The sequence below is a fragment of the Peromyscus eremicus genome, chromosome 10 (genome assembly GCF_949786415.1).
Source record: "Peromyscus eremicus chromosome 10, PerEre_H2_v1, whole genome shotgun sequence".
In the NCBI taxonomy this organism is placed as follows: domain Eukaryota; kingdom Metazoa; phylum Chordata; class Mammalia; order Rodentia; family Cricetidae; genus Peromyscus; species Peromyscus eremicus.
In genome coordinates, this window is record NC_081426.1 from 53,735,071 (window position 1) to 53,755,901 (window position 20,831).

Here is a 20,831-nt window from a genome sequence, read left to right on the forward strand (position 1 = left end):
TACAATAGAAATACCAGCATTGAAAAATGATGCCTTTAGTGAATACTTTTAACATTGTTGTTCGTTTAAGGATCCCAAAATCACTTATTATATAGCTTGGCCTAGTTCCCTGTACTAATAAATTTTTTTTGTTATTATTAGTACAACAGATTGATAAATTAGAAGTTTTACTTTGGCCCATAGTTCTAATCCATAGTCAAGGCCCTATATCTGTTAATGGTCTTTCTGTTGTCAAATTCCTGAATCAGTATGTAAAAAGAACATGTTCATACTGTATGCTCCTCCACCTCTTTCCCATAATGTCACCATGAGTTTTGTTTTGTAGTTTTATCTTGTTCCAATTTTGATGTCCTAACTGATCACTTTAATCCTAGAAATATCCTAAATACTCCATTTTAAAATGCCATTATTAGATTAAATTTCCAGCTTTTATAACCTCTCATTGGCTGTTTAAGCATGCACAATACTTGTATAAGCTGAAAGCAGACAAACACCCAAGCATTTTGAATGAGATATAGGCAGAAAGTTCTACTCCTAATCAGGAAGCTATTTCTAAATGATAGGTTCTTGGAAAAGAATGTTTTCAACATGAGTTTTCAGGGAGAAGGATCCATACTCTAACATATAGCCCCAATAAAGACAGTTACTTTTGAAAAGCTAGACATTTTAAGAGTTTTGAGATCATCTTTTAGGGTTTGAAGGTAAAGGTTAGACCTTTTCATGAGATGTCTTTACTGACTAAACTTTCATTTGTTTCTTGTGGCTTTAATGCAAAATAGTGTAACTTGAGTGATTTAGAAAGGTAGTTCATTATGATTCACAATTCTGAGCTGAAAGGCTAAAATTAAGTAGATTGCACAATGGTCCTTCATAAGGTATTAGAAGAACTAGAAGAAAATTTGATTCTGGTAGCATCAGGCATTTGGGGCTTATAGATGGCCATATTTTCCTTGTTTCTCTTTGCATCATTTCATACATATATTGCCACATACAAATTTCCCTCACCTTTTTGAAAATAAAGAAAACAGATATATTATTGCATTAGATCATAACTCTATGATCTATTTTTCTCCATTTTTATTTATTCTTTGAGAAGTTCACACAGTCTTTATGTTATGATATTCCTTATTATCCCTCAATTCCTTCAAGGTCCTCCCCAATTTCCTACCAGCCCAAATTCATGTTCTTTTAAAACAAAGCAAAAGAAAAAGGTTACCAAAGAATGTAGAGTCTAATTTCTGCAAGCCATTTACTCCTGGGACTGAAGATTTCCCTGGAATATGGTTTATACACCAGTTTTATTCCATTGATAAAAGCTAATTATTACTTTTCTAGAACCTATCATTTAGAAATAGCTTCCTGACTAGGAGTAGAACTTTCTGCCTATTTCTCATTCAAAATGTTTAGATGTTGGTCTGTTTTTAGCTTAACAGGTCTTGTGCATGCTTAAACATTCTGTGAGTTCTTATTGAATGTTAACTGTTGTGATTAGAAAGTGCTGTTTCCTTATAATTGTCCACCACTTCTGGGTCTTATAATCTTTCATCTCACACATCTGCACAGATACCCAAGCTTTGAGAAAAAAGGGTTTGATAAATACATATCTAATTCAGGGATGAGTTGTCTAAAGTTTCATTCTCTGTATATTGTTCGTTTGTGGGCCTCAGTGTTAATTACCATCTACTGCAAGAGAAAGTTTCTCTGCTGAAGGTTGACTGTGTCTCTCATCTATAGGTACAGCAATATGTTCTTAAGAGTCATTCTATTATCATTCTCATTTAGTAGAATGTTAGTAATAGTATTCCCCAGATACCATGACATACCTCTTTCAAGTTTGTGGCCTAATAAATAATATAAAGCAGAGATTTCAACTCATAGAGCAGAACTTAAATCCAATCAAAAAGTAGTTAGTTACTCCTATAACATTCATGACATAATTGTATTAGTAAGCATTTCTTGTAGGCAGGTCATTATTATAACTCACAGGTTTTGTTGATGGATAAGATTAGTGATTCTTTTCTTCTCCCATAGTGTGTACAGCACCTTCTAGATCTATGAGTGCTAACCATTAAGAGTTAAGTTTCAAATTGAGTATCAGCTATATTTTTCCATGTTCTGGCATATATGTAGCTATTGTCTCTAAGTACAGGGCCTTACTCTCTAGTTGTAGAGAGTAGCCATTATCTTTGGCAATAGCCTGCAACACTCAGAGGATTCATAGATCCCCATTGGCCAACAATTAAAACTGATGCAACCTACTTCTGATATTGGTATATTTCTTTGGTAGCATATTGTATCTTAACGAGATTTGTCTCCATCATTATATGGTAACATCACTTAAATTCCCTTTATGTATGTATATTCTTTGGAAAATGGCTATAGTATCAGGTTTTACTATGGCATTTCAAAAGGTCTTCGGCATTAGTTATCTAGTCCCTTAGTCCTTCCTCTAACTTGCCTTTCTATCACCCATCCCCATTAGTCCTGTTATAATTATTCTTTTGTCTCTCGGTAACACTACAGTAGAGTCTATGTTTTAGTTTCCCTAGCTCCATAATAATTATGTTTTCAAATCAGATCCCATTCTCCCTTGCTTGGAGTTAGGATTTCAGGATATTTTCCTGAAGGGATGCAATGCAACATCAATGATTTGTTTCAATTACAATATGAATGTATGTGTATAAAATACAAATAAAAGCAACAAAAAAAATAGAAAATAAAAGAAAATTAAGCTATTAGAATTGAACCAAACCTGAATGGCTAAGGCCTCAGATGTATTAGTTTGGAAAAGATCTAACTAATATGTGAATCAAGACAAAATCAAAATTATAGGCATTCATACTTACAACAGAAGGACATAGAAAGCTGGCATAAATGATAATAACTGTTTCAATCTCTGATGACAGTAAATTGTCCTGAAAAGTACCTATGGGTGGATAATACAATGGTGAGCTCATGAAAGCCAGTGGAGCTGTTATAAGGATACATGTCTTTTTTAGTCCAAATATACAACCAGTAAATTCCAGGAATTACCTATGTAGTATTTGATTATAGAAAACCCTGTACTAGTGATTTTATCATAATGGTAGCATACAATAACATGTTCTTTGGGTATGAAAAATGAAGTTGGATATTTTTCAAATACAAAATAAAATGAATATCTCTATTGGATGTTAGAAATTAGTTGTTTTTTTTTTTTAATGGTTATAGTGCTCCACGTCTTTAGCAAAATTACATTTGAAGAATTTAAGACATACACTGGATTTCTGGAGAGTATTTTACCTTAAGGAAAAATGTTTAGTTTTCATTTAAAATATGGTATAATTATATGTTTCCCAAATAAGTATTTTAAGGCTTATAAAAATCAAAACATTCAAAAGCCAAAGTTTCTATTGTCTTTTAATGTTAATATATTATTTTATTAAGCAGAAAAGGGTTAGGTAAAATCAGCCTGCCATTTTGTTATTCTGAAAACAGAAGATAATAATTTAGTAAGATATTGCTTCATAGTCAGTCTTTCCCTGTATGAGAAACCTCCTCAAGTTTAGGAGCCACATTGAATGCCAATCTTCTGGGCATATTTGAATTCAAATTCTTACGGTCTATATTTTTCTTTATCTTTTTTTTCTTTATTGAAAGATGAAGACAGGGTTTCAGGGTGAGCATTTAGAGGACAGAGACAGAGCAAGCCTGGCTCAGAGGGAGGATTAGCCACTTGTGATTTATAATCAAGCATATCAAGGAGAATAATCAAGCATCAGACAAAATCCTTCCTGTGGGGAAAAGTGAATGATTAAAAAAGTTTCTGTGAAAGAAGACAGAATCAGTGTAACTATTAAGACAGCCATGCTATGTGAGCCCTTTTATTAATTTCTGAAGTACCTTGGCAATGTTCATTCAGCAATGAAAACTTACAGTAATAATGATTATATAGAATTCATGCCAAGGGTTTGAACTATGAGGTATAGTCTGTGCTAATAATGAGGTGATCTCATCTAGCATACTCAACAGAGTCAATGTAAACATTTGACTAACTGAGAAACAGACAGGCAAATATTTGCATGGGAATTTATGATATTCTCTATGGAATGACAGGTTAAAGTGGGGGACAAGTTGTATAAACCTTTCAACAGTGAAATATTAAATTAAAAAACAAAGCTGTCAAAAACCATATTCCCAAAGAAGGTAGAAGGTGATTACAAGTTTCCAGCACTGCAAAGTGAACCAAATACATTTTATTTTGTTATTTAGTTGCTATGAACAGAGTCTCCCTAGAAGAGCAGGAAATTGTCTTTGCATTTTTAAATGCTACCTTCATTTTATTTATTTCAAGCAGCTGCTGGAAAACAATGAAATTTAGTGCTGAGCTGAAGATAACAGATTTTTATTGACCAAAAATTTATTTGCATATACCAGAAAGAGCTTATACACAAGGGAAATTGGTGAACTAGAAAAAGATTGAATAAAAGAACTATGTGTATAGACTAGATAGCCCCAAGGATGATCAATTGAACATGCGACACTCTGTTCCATCATTACTAACACATTTCTAATAGAAGGATTCAATTTAATTCTGAATTTTCAAGTTAGATGAATAATTTGCCTAAGCTGGTTTTTCCTCTCATTACTCCAAAGGACGACCTTCCCTTCCCCATCTGGTGATCAATATGAGTACGTGTCTTTCAAATTCACATTTTCATGTGGCATCCAATGCAAAGACATGCCTGTACCAGTTTGACCATTCCTAGACAATAGACAATATTTTAATGCTTAAGTAAAACAGATTTAATTACTAAACAAGATTTCAAGGAACTGAAGTTCATTTTAATCACAAACAAGCTGCAAGGCAATTTTCAATTACAGCAAGCTTTTTTATTTTTCTCCAGCTGTGTGTCCCTGCTGATTCCTGAAATTACATGTAAGTTGTCCCAGATTTTCAAGTGGTGTACCTACGGAGGTTTTTCTTTTGTCGGTTGATGAAGTATCTGTGATTAGAACTTAAATAAATTGGCATTTATAAGATTCATTACCCCACCCTGTAAGTTTCAGGACATGATGATGGAGCATAAAGATAGCTGGAGATATCCCCAGTGACAGCATTGTGCCTAATTAGACTGCTGGTGCGGCAAGACCTCACCTCTGCTGCAGGAACATCAAAGGATAATGTGAGAGCTAAGTCCTAGAAAAAGGAATCTGCTGGGTTTTAAACAATCAGGTCAATAAGGGATTGTATTTTCAAAGTTTTACAAAGTCCCTGCTTTGAGGAAAGTTTGAAGCTGTTTGTTTCTCCAAACAATTGTTTTCAAATAAAGCCTGAGTGTTGGCAGAATTGCAATGGATGTATTTACATTTGGAGGGTTCAAAGAAAATCCAGCACTTACAGGAAACGATGTATCGTTCCTTGAAAAATAAGAGAGCAGTGGTAATGCCCTACAAAAAAGAAAAGCGATACTCATGTCACACTTTGCTTTGCTTCCTTTAGGAATCTAATTACTATTGCTGTACCACTCCCGAGTCCCTTTATTTTTTTAATGGACACTCATGAAAGAAATGTAATTGTCAGTTCTTATTCCAAAGGACCTTTTACTTCTTTTATAAAGTGCTGATGCAAAAACACAACAGTGAAAACAGTGTCAGGGGAAGGTGTGAAATCAAGAATGCGAGAAAGACCAACTACATAAAGATCTCAATAGAAACCAAACATATGTTAGATCACTCAAAATAGGTTTTTTCTAATTTTTTTGAACAAATATGAGGTGTCAGTGACTCATTCTAAATTTGAAAAAGTAATGTAAATGCGCAACGAGAAACAAACAAACAAACAAAAACAATGAATTCTAAGTATAGGAATTACTTCTGGTTTGTTTTTGTTTTGTTTTGTTTTGTTTTGTTTTAGATTTTCATTTCTTGACCCAAAACAAACAAACAAAAACATCGTAAAAATTATCTAACACCCTGTCAATGGAGGCTTTCCTCTGTCCCACCATATCCCACAGATGCTTCCAACTAATTACTCAAGGGCTTAATATAAATTAAATACTCAGGCTTGGTTTTTTGTTGTTTGTTTTGTTTTGTTTGTTTTTCAAGACAGGGTTTCTCTGTGTAGTTTTGGCGCCTGTCCTGGATCTCACTCTGTAGACCAGGCTGGCCTCAAACTCACAGAGATCTGTCTGGCTCTGTCTCCTGGGTGCTGGAATTAAAACCATACACCACTGCCGCCTGGCCCTTCACGCTTATTATCAACTAGCTCTTACATTTAAGTTAACCCAGTCCTATTAATCTATTTATTGCCATGTGGTCCATGGTCCTCCAGCATCCTGTTCCTTGGGAGTTTGGTTCCATGTGTCTCAACCCTGCCCCTCTTCCTCTTAGTCTTTGTATGATTCTTCCACCTAACCTTATCCTGTCTTGTTATAGGACAAAACAATTTTATTATCAACCAATGAGAGAAATACACAGTCATAGCATACAGAAGGACCATCCCATAGCATTTCCCCCTTTCTGTCTAATCAAAAAGGAAGGATTTAACTTTAACATAGTAAAATTACATACAACAAAATAGTTATCAAGTAAGTATTATAGTTATAATATCTAGTCTATTTTTATTTGCCAAAATCAGAGAAAACTTCTATCTATCTTATCTTGGTGAGTTTAAAGCTTCACATCTAATTTATCTTTTATCATATTTAAGAAAAATTATAAATATGGCTACTAGTCTTCAACTTCTTCAAAGACCTGAGAAGGAAATAATATTACCTGGGTAAGCAGGAAGTGCAGGCAAGTAACTTCCAAAATAATGTGAGAAATGACAGACAGCGGCTGTAAGTTGTCTTATTAAAAATGTTTTTGTTCTCCTTAATCTTATTACTTACTACTGCTTGAATATCCACTTTCTAAAAATCTATCAATTAGAAAATTTATTGATATTGTGTAGACAGAAAAGTCAAATTTTCTGTCTATATGTATATGAAATGAATCTGAGAAAATGGGTTTAACTTGACTATCAACTTACTCTATTTTAGAAATTCATATTTCACGAGCAGAGCTATTCTGTCAGTGAATATTTTAGTAGTGCATGTTAATAACTGACAGCATAATACTTATTTCTGGTATTAAAATCTTCATTAGAGACAGACTGTACAATGAATAACCCAAGTTGTAAATTAGCTTCCTTTAAATCACAGTACTTTGTAAAGTAGAAAATAAATACTAGTTTTGAATACTTTAATTTTATTATTTCTATTCTGGAAGTGTAAAAGTAAAGAAAAATAACTATAGTGAACATATTATTGTAGTGGCTTTTATATTTTCATAAGAGAACATGAACATTTTCAAGTGTTGATATCTATTATGTCAAATTTTATGTTGCCATTCAAGGGAAACTATCTTTTGATCAAACATAGAATGGTTTAGGTTAGATGGAAATGTTAACAATACTCAATTGTATCATCACACACTCTACAAATGAAGTAAATTGTTTTTATTATAGCCCTAAATGTGTAACAATTAAAAAACTAGTTATATAAAAGAAGTGACTGTGTTTTTAAGGCTATTAAGTAGCCCAAAAATCATATTATAACTTATTGTAGCTGGAAAGAGTTGACTGGGAAATGTGGCTGTAGTCAAACATACAAATGGTATCTAGTCTTACTTCTTCTATGAAGAAGAGGCCGTCACCAATAATACCACTTTGCAATTCATTCTATTCTATTATTTATGTATATTCCAACTATTACCTCAAGATTCATTGTATCCAAGAGGTACAAATTATTGACGTATCCTGGAAAACATATCTACAATCAAACTATCCAATTAGTGGGAATATATACTATGCCCTCTTAGAAATCTAATTCTGTCAAGACCACTGTTAGAGAATCTATCTCTGGGAAGTATATGTGCTAAATAATGAGTTACTGGGGGGTATGAACAATGGTAATGTAGTTTTAGAAAGAGAATTGCTACTTTGACTTTCAATATCATCATAGTTTAGAAAAGCACATCAAATTTCCTCACCTACTCCTAAACTTAACCATAAACCGTAGACTCTAAACCCAGCTACATGAATGGGTAAATGACACAGAGCTATAAAAAGAATACTACACAAGGAAGTCTGACTTTAGCTTCAAGACAAGACTGGATAAATGAAAGAGGCACCTTATAGCTACAGCAAAGATACACATAATGTAACTCCTTTTCATTGAAACAGGGCACCCCACAGTGCATGCATGTTTCTTTCTCCTTATCTTCTAGGAAGCTGTGTTATAACCGACTCTCACTAAACATTGTAAGGGATACTAAAAGGTAGGGAAAAACTAACATGATAAAAAATTGGTATAATTTTTGACTCTGTAGTGTAGTGAGACAACACCTTCTGGTATTATCAGATAAAGATATTGAGGTAACTACTATCGATATGTTAGTGAATCAAATAGATAAAACAGAATATAAACATAAATAGAAAGGTTATTTGAGTAATGAAGTTGAGATTTGAAACTAAAATACACACACATACAGAGGGAAAGGGAGAGCATCTAGAATTAAAAGATTTGACAGATATGTAAAATATAATAATTCCTCAATAGATCATACACAATAATTTACTGACTATAATATCATATAATCCTTTCCTTTGTAAATAAAAGATGAATTTATTTGAATTTTTCATTAATTTACTTTTTTTATTTTGGGCTATGTGCAAATATTGCACATATATATTACATGAGTTATTATGGTTTATATATGAAATGTCTCTAAAAATTGTTACATTGATGTCATAGACATACATGGGTGGTGCTTTTAGTGGAAGCTGGATTATGAAGCCACTGATTCCTTTAATGGATTAATCCATTGATAAGCTCATAGATGAGAAGGATACTAGAAGGTTCAGAGTCATAGGAAATGGACTGGAAGCATGAGTTTGAGGAATATATCTTCTCTATACATTTCGCACTCTGTCTCTTTCTGTTGATTTTCATGGAGTTTGAGACTTTCCATTGTGTATCCTACCATGAAGATTTTGTCTTGCAAATTAAAACAATTAGTACTTTGAATCTAAGGTTTTGACTTCTCTGAGCCCTTTAAGTCTTTTATTGATTATACTGCCTGTCTGGCATTTCAAATTTATTGTAAAACAATTATTTGTATATTCTTGCATGATTCAGTGTTAGTTCATCTTTCTCTGCCAGAACACTAAATTATATGTTCTGACCCCACACAACCACAGGGAAGTACCTATCCCACATATTGCTTTCTAGTCTTCCCAAGGGAAAACTGTATAAAATTACCAGGACATTTGGCAAGCTTTCTTTTTCTTTTTCTTTTTTTTGCAATGGTGAGGCATTATATACCTGGAGTCTTTTGTGCCACAATTTCAATCATACTAGAAGCCAGATATGTGCATGTGAAAATGTGGTAGTACTTTCTATACTTATTATTAACATACATATTTGTATAGTCTTAAGTTAGGGGAACTTAGTCATCAACATGGAAGTGTTGGTTACTTGAAAGTTTGGAGAACTGAAAGGGAATTGAAGGATCTATGATTTTTCAGTGTAATAGTCTTAAATACATTGTTATAATCCTTAGAACTTCTTTTCTCCCTACAAAACATCTAATAGAGCCTAACAAATTTTCAAAGTTGAAAACTGGAATAAATTTGGCATTTTTTAGTACTTTAAGCAAATCCTAGGTCTAAATTTTATTGCTTTTCTTTCTTGGTGAAGAAGATAATTGTCCTTTGACATTCTCTAACCTAGTTCCTTTTTGTTTTATGATTACCAATATGATATGACCAGTTCATTCCAGATACTGCTTCTGTTACTTCCTCACCAGGTTGAATGGTTCTCTTGAACTGTGATTCAAAATAAACTATTCCTAATTTAAATTGCTTTCATCAAGGTATAAAGAAACTGAGACAAAGAAACTAATTAACTACCACTCACAGCATATGCTACATGACACACTCCATATCAATCGTGATGACTAGCATTTATATTTGCTTGTATAGAAAATAATACACTGAAATATATTAGACAAATTCCCCAGAACATGTGATTAGTGTAAACAGAACAAGAAAATTAAATCCTAGGTGAAACCCAATACTATTATTCTGCTGAATGGATATGGAATTTAAAATGACCTCTAATGACTTAATGCTATACACATAGATCAGCACATCTCCAAATCCTCATCAGAGAACTGTATCTTTATAGTAGGGGAAAACTAGCACAGAGACTCCATAACTGGCCAATGTTGAGAGAATAGGAGACCATGGGTTATTAGGTAAATATGGGACATATATATCAATCTTCTGGCCACAAACATCAGGTATGTTCATTGAAGAACGTGAAGATGGAAGAAGAATGGAAGATCAGATGTGCATGAAGAGTGGAAGCTCAGATGTGGTTCATAACATCATTAAAACTCTGCTGTTGTGCACTACGCTGTAGCTGCACACATGAACTTGCATCTACTGTAGCAGTATGCATAACATTCACCCAAACCCAGCCAAGTAAAATCTGTGCAAAGAAGGGGAAGTAAACACAGAATCTAACAACTAACTAGCTAAAGAGCTCTTCTCATTTGATAAAGGGAGAAGATTTTTAATGAAGGGACACCTGGTAAGTTAACCACATGCCAGGGAAGACCCCTCTCCCATGACCAGCACCAGACACAAACTAGACTTCATGAGAATAACATACACACAAAAAAAAAATCACAAAATTGAGTTGGAAAGGATTGGTGGGAAGAGAAGGAGTTTATAGGGAGATGTGGGAGAGAAGAAGTTCATATGTGAAAAAGACAGAATAAATACAAATATAGTTAATAAAAGAGTAAATTAACTTCTCAATATTAGTTACTTTACTTAAATATATCACAAATAAAAGCCTTAGTGAGAGAAAATACACACACACACACACACACACACGCGCACACACACACACACATGCACACGCACAAGCACAAGCACAAATACACACATTAAATATGTGTGGCATAAGTAACATTCATACTGTATTCAGTAGTGAGATATTCAATGAAATCATGCGTATAATTGGTGCCTTAAAAAGAATTAGGTAGGGATGGTGATGTACACCTTTAATTCCAGTTCCTAGGAGGCAGAGGGAGATTGATCTCTATGAATTTGCTACCAGTGTGGTCTGCAGAGCACGTTCCAAGACAACCAAAGCTGCACAAAGATAATCTGTCTTGAACCCAGGCCCCCCCTCAAAAAAAAAAAAGACAAATTGGGAAATGTAGCAAATACAATGGTTAGTTAATTGTAATACTAAATAATTTTTGTTTTTTATTAAGAAAAAATTTCATTCATTTTACACACCTATCAAAGATCCCCCTCTTCCCTTCTCCTGCTCCCCCCACAGCCTTCCATCTCAATCCATCTCCCACTCCCTCCCATGAGAAGGCAAGACCTCCCATGTGGAGGCACATTCAGGAGAGGCAAGTCCAAGCCCTTCCCCCTCCCTCAAGGATGCACGAGGTGTCCAATCATAGGAAATGGGCTCCCAAAAGCCCCCTCATGCACCAGGGATGGATTCTGATCCTACAACCAGGGGTCCTCCCAAACAGGTCAAGCTATACAATTGTCTTGCCATGCAAAGGGCCTAGGCGTCCCTGCATGTTTCCCCATCATGATCCTGATGCACTTGCTCAGAGAATCCCTCTTCTCTCTCTTTGAATGGACTCCTGAGATGTGTCTAGTGATTGGCTGTGGATCTCTGCATCTGCTTCCATCAGTCACTGGAGAGAAGTTCTGTGATGACAGTTAGGGTATTCATTGATCTGATCTCTGGGACAAGCCAGTTCAGTTCAGGCACCCTCTCCATTATTGCTAGTAGCCCAGGCTGGCATCATCCTTGGGGATTCGTGGCAATGTGGTGGTACACACTGGTAGTAATTGCTGAAGGAGGCAGAGACAGGAGAATCACGAGTTTGAGGCCAGCCTGTGCTACACATTTTTAGTCTCACTCCTGCGGCTGGGCTGGTAGCACATTGGAGGTTATCCTCAGCTCCTGACTACTTGAGACCCAATCTCCATACAAAAATGAAACCAAATATTTTAAATAAAAATATAAGATTACATTCCATATATTTAAATTATATTTATTTTCAATGTATATAATTTAAATTTAGCAGTTAAAATATTATGAGAAAACAAAATATTCATGTCAGAAATGAGTACCATGCCTGCATGTGTTCTTTAGGAAATAAAGAAGGAAACCAATGTTCCAGGTTTCAACCATTTGTGAAAGAATATTTTGAGACGTTATAACCTTGTGTCATTAATTCTGGTTTATTTGTAATTTAGGCAATGTTCTTGAAGAGATAGATCAATATCAATGCTGATTCTTATCAATTTTCAAATTGTGTTGATTAATCTTGTTTCAAAACCTCTTCAAGGGCCTTTAGAAAGTAATATTATATCCTATGAAGATGAATAAGAAAAACGATATTCATCTAACAAAAAATTGTTAAGAATGCATTTTACCTTTGACAGTGAATGAGTGGGCACATTTTCAGTTACTCATGCAAATATACATTTTAATGTGAAATACAATATATTACATGAAAGTGCAGAATACATTAACATGATTCTATCACAGTGGCTGATCACTGTGGTGATGACTTTTGTAACAAAGAAACAAATAAATTAAAATCACACCTTAAAATGTTCAGCATTTTACATTTTCTATTGAATATGATTGGGTAAAACTAGGTATATCTTTTTAAAAATCTAGCTTTGTTTTACTTTTTCAAATTATACATTTTTTATCTTATATCTTAATTCTTTTTGTGAACATGTACATTTTTATGTCTATTTAAAATAATAGATCTATTGTAGTGATTTAAATGAGAATGACACCATAGGCCTATATATTTGAATGTTTGGTTCCCAGTTGGTAGAACTGTGAGAAGCATTAGGAGGTATGGTGTCTCTTAGGAGTAAGTGTGCCTCTGGGAGCTGTCTCTGAGGTTTTAAAAGCCCTTGAATTTCCCAGTTATACCATTCTCTAATTTGTGCCTATGGATCAAGATGTAAGTTCTCAGTTACTGCTCCAGAATCATGTCTGCTCCCTGCCATATGAAACTCTAAGCCCCAAATGACTACTTTATTCTACAAGTTGAATTCATTCCAGCGTCTTACCACAGCAGTGGAAAAGTTACTCAGACAGCTATCAAATGAAAATACATAGGAAAATAACAATTGTACCTAAATCATATATAAAAGTAAATGTTCGTCCAGTTGGTGGTGGCGCACGCCTTTAATCCCAGCACTTGGAAGGCAGAGGCAGGCAGATCTTTGTGAGTTCGAGGCCAGCCTGGTCTACAGAGTGAGATCCAGGAAAGGCACAAAGCTACACAGAGAAACCCTGTCTCGAAAAACCAAAAAAAAAAAAAAAAAAGGTAAATGTTCATAGGATTTTACACATCCATTCTTATAAACATATGTGCATATGTATCATAAAACAAAACTTTGAGTTTTAAAACAACATCAATTAAGATAAAATTATATTTTTTTTATGATGGATATGCTGTGAATGACTTTCTCGGATCCAGTAAAACTTATAGTTTAGTGTAATTTGGCATGCCTTAAAGTCTGATGATCAGTCTCTTCCACAGATGACTGTCAGAGAGTATTAGAGTGATTGTAAGGGAAGCTGATGGCTTGATGAGCACCAGATAAAAAACAAGAACGTACCTAATCTTCATTGTATACCATTTTGTGGTAGGAACAACAGTAAGCTGGCAAAGGAGAATGGCAAGACTGAATAGAGAAAGGAGGACAATGGGAAAGATGATTCAGTAGCTACTTCCTGAACCTCAGTTCCATTGCATTCAGTTATGGTTTTTTTGTTTTGTTTTGTTTTGTTTTGTTTTGTTTTGTTTTGTTTTGCCAGTATAGCACTAGTAAAGAATTATAGTTGAAAACTCATATCTTCTTGATATTATTTCGATGAATTATTTTGTTGTATTTTTGTCTGAATAAACGTTAAAAATCACAAGAGAACCTAACACATTCCATGTGCTCAATGTCTGCATGATACAACATGAAGGTAGATACTTAAATAATGTGTACATACAAAATGTCATAAAGAAGTCAACAAACTATAAGATTGTATAGCATATGTCTTATTGGGCTCTACTTGGTATTATTAGACAGTGTCTCACTCTGTACCCAGGACTGTCCTATAACTCAGTAAGTAATGCATGCTGTCCTTGAACTTGTTCTTTTTTTGCTACCACTGTTGCATGTCTTGAGATTAAAAGCATGAACCACTATGGCTGACTCTAAACATTGACCTTGTATTCATTATATTTTATTGTGCTTTTGGAAAGAGCTTTAGATCCTTTAGAAAATTAAGCTTTAACTTTATAAAAATATTAGACTTGCTGGCTATCATTTTCTCATTACTATGTAGTTATCCTAATTAAAAAAAATGTTGAGCTTTATCATTGTCGTTTTCTATGCACATTCAAGAATCTGAAATTGTTGTTTGAATAGTTCTACTATTTTTCCTTCTGTGTTCTATGTAGTCCTCATGCCAGAAAGGAAGAATAACTCAAAGCCAGATGACAGCTAAAAACAGAACCAACCTTGTCATTGTGCATAAGCACAAAATAAATGAGAAAATAGTTAATCATATGAGAGCCTAGAATATTGCCAGTGTAGTTACCTAGAAAAATATATATGGATTTGTCCACAATATCCAGACTTATGAGCTTAGCACACTGTACTACATTAAGTGACTAAATGAGGAAATAGTCTAACAATTGTGTTTATAAATCTACCATTTGGAAAGTGCTATAACAATGAAATCCATGTAAGCCAATCTTTTAACTTTTTTTCTTAGAACTCCTAGGTCCCAATGCTTAAGTAATGGACTCAAAATCAAAAAGTTAGTTAGAATTAGGCTCATGATAACAACATGATTGTTCATTCTCATTCCAAGTTTTATTTCAATTCAATGACATTCTCTGCCATCAAGTACATTTAATCCTTCGGGTTTGAAGACAAAATCTTCAACAAAGTTTACATTTGTACTTCATTTACATTTGCCTGGGAGACTTAATACTGTACAAGTTTAAAGCTTTTGCTTAATGAACAAGAGGCTATATAATAAGAATATATGTGGACTGGGGGGTGGTGGTGCACACCTTTGATCCTAGCACTCAAGAGGCAAAGCCAGGTGGATCTCTGTGAGTTCGAGGCCAGCCTGGTCTACAGAGCAAGTTCCAGGACAGGCTTCAAAGCTACACAGAGAAAACCTGTCTCCACCCCCCGCCCCTTGATAAAAAAGAGAATATGTGTGGTAGTTTGAAAGTAATTGGCCCCATCAGCACATAAGGAGTGGCACTATTAGGAGATATGACCTTGTGGAAGTAGGTGTGGTCTTGTTGAAGGAAGTGTGTCACTGTTGGTGCATGCTTGCAGATGTCTTTTGCTGAAGCTTCTATCCGTGTGGCAGTCTATTTCCTGTTGTCTTCAGATCAAGATGTAGCCAGTACTGTGTCCACTTGCATGCCACCATGCTCCCTGCCATGATGATAATGGACTGAACCTCTGAAACTGTAAGCAAGCCACCCCAATTAAATGTTTTCCTTATAAGAATTGCAGTGGCCACAGTGTCTTTTTGCAGTAACTGAAACCCTATCTAAGACAATATGGTATATGTTATAACAATATGTTATAACTTTAAGAAATAATGTAAACATAAAAATGTAAACAAAAACCCCTTGGAGACAAAAACTATTATTGATTAATTACTTTTAGTATTAAATTGTATCCAGGTAAAAGTTGAGACCTAGAAATTCAATTTTGTACAGTTATTTCAGTTTAGTTTTGGTTATTGCCTGCTCTAAATTCTTACACACAATCGAATTTCACTTCATGAAACTTTAAAAGTTGACTTGATAGTACAATGAACATGAGTAGTTATTTTTAGTTTATCTGGTCTTTTTACAGAACCAACTGTTAAATGAGAGGGTATGACAGACTATCTGTCTCTGCAGAACTTCTCATTCTTACCACTTGGAGTACTTGCATTTCTCAGGGGTGCCATGCCTTTGCCTTGGAACTCCTTGTATTTCAATAGTAATGGAAGTATTATCTTTTTATAGGTATTTAATAGTATGTCTTCCAAGGAATAACAGAGTTTAGAACATAAATTCACATAATATGCTATGGAAGAAATAAGATCCTGATATCCATGCCCAAATCTTCCTAAACAGTGAAAGAAGTAACCTACACAAAAACATAATTAAAACCACATCTTTTGAAAAAGAGGAAAAGTTTATATTTACAATTTTCAAAAATACTTCTCAAATACTGTAAGTATGCATATATATGTATATATTTTAGACAGACACACACACACACACACACACACACACACACACACACACATATATATATATTCCAAGTGAAACAATAAGTGGAAAATTAGCAAAGCACTATATAGAATTTTTTCTTTTCTGTTATTAGGAAATTTTCTACTCATTTTACATACAAACCACAGATCTCTTCCCCTTCTTCCTCCTACACTCCAGCCTTCTCCCAAATCCTAACCCCCATTCTCCTCTAAGGCAAGACCTCCCATGGAGAGTCAGCAGAGCCTAATACACTCTGTTGAGGCAAGTCCAAGCTGCTTTCCCTGGACCAAGGCTGTGTAAAGTGTCCCACCACAGGCACTGGGCTCCAAACAGCCCACCCATGCCCTAGAGATGGATCATGATCCCACTGCCAGGGATCCCCTTAAGCAGATCAAGCTACATAACTGTCTCACCTGGGCAGAGGACCTAGTCCAGTCCCATGGAGGCTCCACAGCTATTGGCCCACAGTTCATGAGTTCCCATAAGTTTGGTTTGGTTGTCTCTGTACATTTCCCCATCATGATCTTGATGCCCCATGCTCATAGAATCCCTTTTCCTTCTCTGTGACTGGACTCTTGGAGCTCAGTCTGGTGCTTGGCTGTGGATCTCTGCATCTGCTTCCATCAGTTACTGGGTGAAGGCTCTATGATGACAGGGTATTCACTAATCTGGTTACTGGGGTAGGCTAGTTAAGGTACCCTCTCCATTATAGTTAGTAGTCTAAGGTAGGGTCATCCTTGTGGATTTCTGGGATCTTCCTTAGCACCTGGTTTCTCCCTATCCAATGGTGTCTCCCTCTATTATGGTATCTCTTTCATTGCTCTTCCATTCTATCCCTGTTCCAGATCAACCATCCTGTTCCCTTAGGTACTCATTCTCTATCTCCTACCCTCCATTGCCCCACTCACCCTAGTCTACTCATGGAGATCTCATCCATTTCCCCTTTCCAGGGCAATCCATGCAGGCCTCTTGGGGTTTTCCTTATTATCAATCTTATCTGGATCTGTGGGGTGTAGTCTGATTATCCTTTGCCTTTTATCTAATATCCACTTATGAGTGAGTATATACCATATTTGTCCTTCTGAGTCTGGGTTACCTCACTCAGGATGATATGTTATAGATCCCTCCATTAGCCTGCAAATTTCATGATGTCATTGTTTTTTTACTGTGGAGTAGTATTTCATTGTGAATATGTACCACATTTTCATTATCCATTCTTCCATTGAAGGGCATCTAGGTTGTTTCCAGGTTCTGGCTATTACAAATAATGCTGCTATGAACATAGTTGAGCATGTGTCCTGGTGGTATGATTGAGCATTCCTTAGGTATATGCCTAAGAGTGATATTGCTGGTCCTGAGATAGATAGGCTCCCAATTTTCTGAGAAACCGCCATACTGATTTCCCAAGTGGCTGTACAAGTTTGCACTCCCACCAACAGAGTAGGAGTGTTCCCCTTGCTCCACATCCTCCCCAACAAAAGCTGCAATCAGTGTTTTTGATCACAGCTATTCTGACAGGTGTAAGATGGTATCTCAGTGTCATTTTAATTTACATTTTCCTGATGACTAAAGATGTTGAGCAATTCCTTTAATATCTTTTGGCCATTTGAGATTTTTCTGTTGAGAAATTTCTGTTTAGCTCTGTACCCCATTTTTTAAATTAGGTTGTTCAGTATTTTGATGTTTTGTTTCTTGAGTTCTTTATATATTTTGGAGATCAGCCCTCTGTCAGATGTGGACTTGGTGAAGATCTTTTCCAATTCTGTAGGCTGCCATTTTTGTCTTATTTACCATGTCCTTAGAAAAGCTTCTCCTTTCAGGAGGTCCCATTTATTAATTGTTGCTCTCAATGTCTATGCTACTAGTGTTATATTTAAGAAGTGGTCTCCTGTGCCAACGCATTCAAGACTATTTCCAACTTTTTCTTTTATCAAATCCAGGGTAGCTGGGTTTATGTTGAGGTCTTTGATCCACTTGACCTTGAGTTTTGTGCATCGATCAGTCTTCTACATGCTAGCATCCAGTTATGCCAGCAACATTTGTTGAAGATGCTTTCTTTTTTTCTATACAGTTTTGTCTTCTTTGTCAAAAATGAGGTGTTCATAGGTGTTTAGAGTGATATCAGTGTCTTCAATTCAAGTCTATTGGTCCACATGTCTGTTTGTATGCCAATACCAAGCTATTTTTATTAATATAGCATTACCAAGCTATTTTTATTACTATAGCACTACAGTAGAGCTTGAAGTCAGGGATGTTGATGCCTCCAGAGACTGCTTTACTATACATGATTGTTTTTGGCATCCTGTGTTTTCTGTTTTTCCATAGGAAGTTGATTATTGTTCTTTCCAGGTCTGTGAAGAATAGTGTTGGAATTTTAATGGGGATTGCATTGAATCTGTAGATTGCCATTTTTACTGTGTTAATGCCTACCTATCCGTGAGCATGAGAGATCTTTCCATTTTCTGATACCCTCTTCAATTTCTTTCTTTGGAGACTTAAAGTTCTTGTCATACAGGTTTTTCACTTGCTTAGTTAGAGTTACCCCAAGGTATTTTGTATTATTTATGGCTATTATAAAAGATGATGCGTCTCTGATTTCTTTCTCTGCCTGTTTATCGTTTGCATATAGGAGAACAACTGAGTATTTTTTTATTTAATCTTGTATTCTGCCACATTACTGAATGTGTTTATTAGCTGTAAGAGTTCCCCCGTAGAATTTTTGAGATCACTTATATATACTATCATATCATTTGCAAATAGCAAAAGTTCTCAAATAATGTAAACACACACACACACACACACACACACACACACATATATATATACATATATATATATATATATACATGTATATATATTTCAAGTGAAACAATCAGTGGGAAATTAGCAAAACATTATACAGAATTTTATTTAATCATTCACTCAATGAGTTCTTTCTGATCTTCAATATACAAATGACATTAGTCTATATGCAGATTATTTTAGACATTAATATTCTTTAGATCTATAAGAAAGTAATAAACTTCCCTTAGAATAAAAATTCCCACATTATACATCCTCATTTTTCATGTGATCTAATAAATGGGTGTGATCTTATTGATAAATAACAAGAATATCTTTTAATAATTAAAATGTCAACAATTTGAATCTATAGCATATTCCACTGTATGCATAGCTATTAAGGTTCCAAAGTATAAGGATAACACTATGGCATGCATCACCGTGAAAATATGTTTGCACTCATTTCAGATGACCTGAGTTCAACCCCCATGATTCACATGATGGAATGTAGAGCCAATGTTTAAAATTGCTCTCTAACTCCAACACTCACAAAATAATATATGCATATGCAAATGAGTGTATATCTGTGTCTCAGTGTGTGCACAAACAATATGTAAATAAATAAAAGCAATAACAAAAATTACACAGGAAATATTAGTTTTTGAAAATAAGCTTCACTCTCACCAGGATGTGTGCCTAAATGTGAGGTGAACAAGGACAACAATAGTCATTCTGATGTGGACAGGGGTAGAAAAGTTATAGGTGGACTTCAAGAGGCCTCAATCCTGCACAAGAACTAAAGGCAGCTTAGGAATGCTGAGAGCAGGATAAATAGACCTCCCCAGTAATGACTATACCAACTGGTTATTAAATACCAATTGTCTGCTTTGAAAACATATCTACAAGTAACAATACAGAGACTGAGCAGGTTGTTTACATATATATGCACACAACACCAATAAAAATGGTAGTTATGAATTTGGAGAAAAAGAACAAGGAGAGGTATGTTGGAGGATTTAGTGGGAGGAAAAGGTGGTAAAAAAATTATGTAACTCTTTTATATTCTCCAAAATATTAGAAACAGTTACAAAAATAAGAATGGAAAATTACAAATAAATTAAACTATTATTTTGGAAGGATCATTTTCCCAACTCTCTTATATTTTACATCCTAAATGTTGCATTTTGAAATGAATAACACCCATATAAAAAACATTAGGGATATGCTGATAATATAACAGTTAAAATTGCTGGGTTTACTAGCTTTTTTCATTTATGACATGTAATTTTGAAGTGATTCATGCAACTGTAATAAAAGTATTACTATTGTAACTACAAGTAATTAATAAGATATAGGCCATTTAGTAAGGAGATTAGTTTACTGTGCATCATTAATACATTTCTGAGTAGCATCCTAAAGCATTTCAACCTTGCTTTGATGTACAAACAAAACCCTGGTTTTCAGAAATAGAAGCTCTATCATTATTGGATGTATTAAAATTTAAAAGAAACATTTTAAATGTGTGAGAGTTGTTCTCTACAAGATACTGATTGAAGTTTTTGTTCAGAATGTTCTTTTCAGTTTAGAATTTTTTACCTAAAACTTATGTGTAAGCTTTTCTGAGTTCAAAAGAATGTTAATATTCTAATTGATTTAGCATT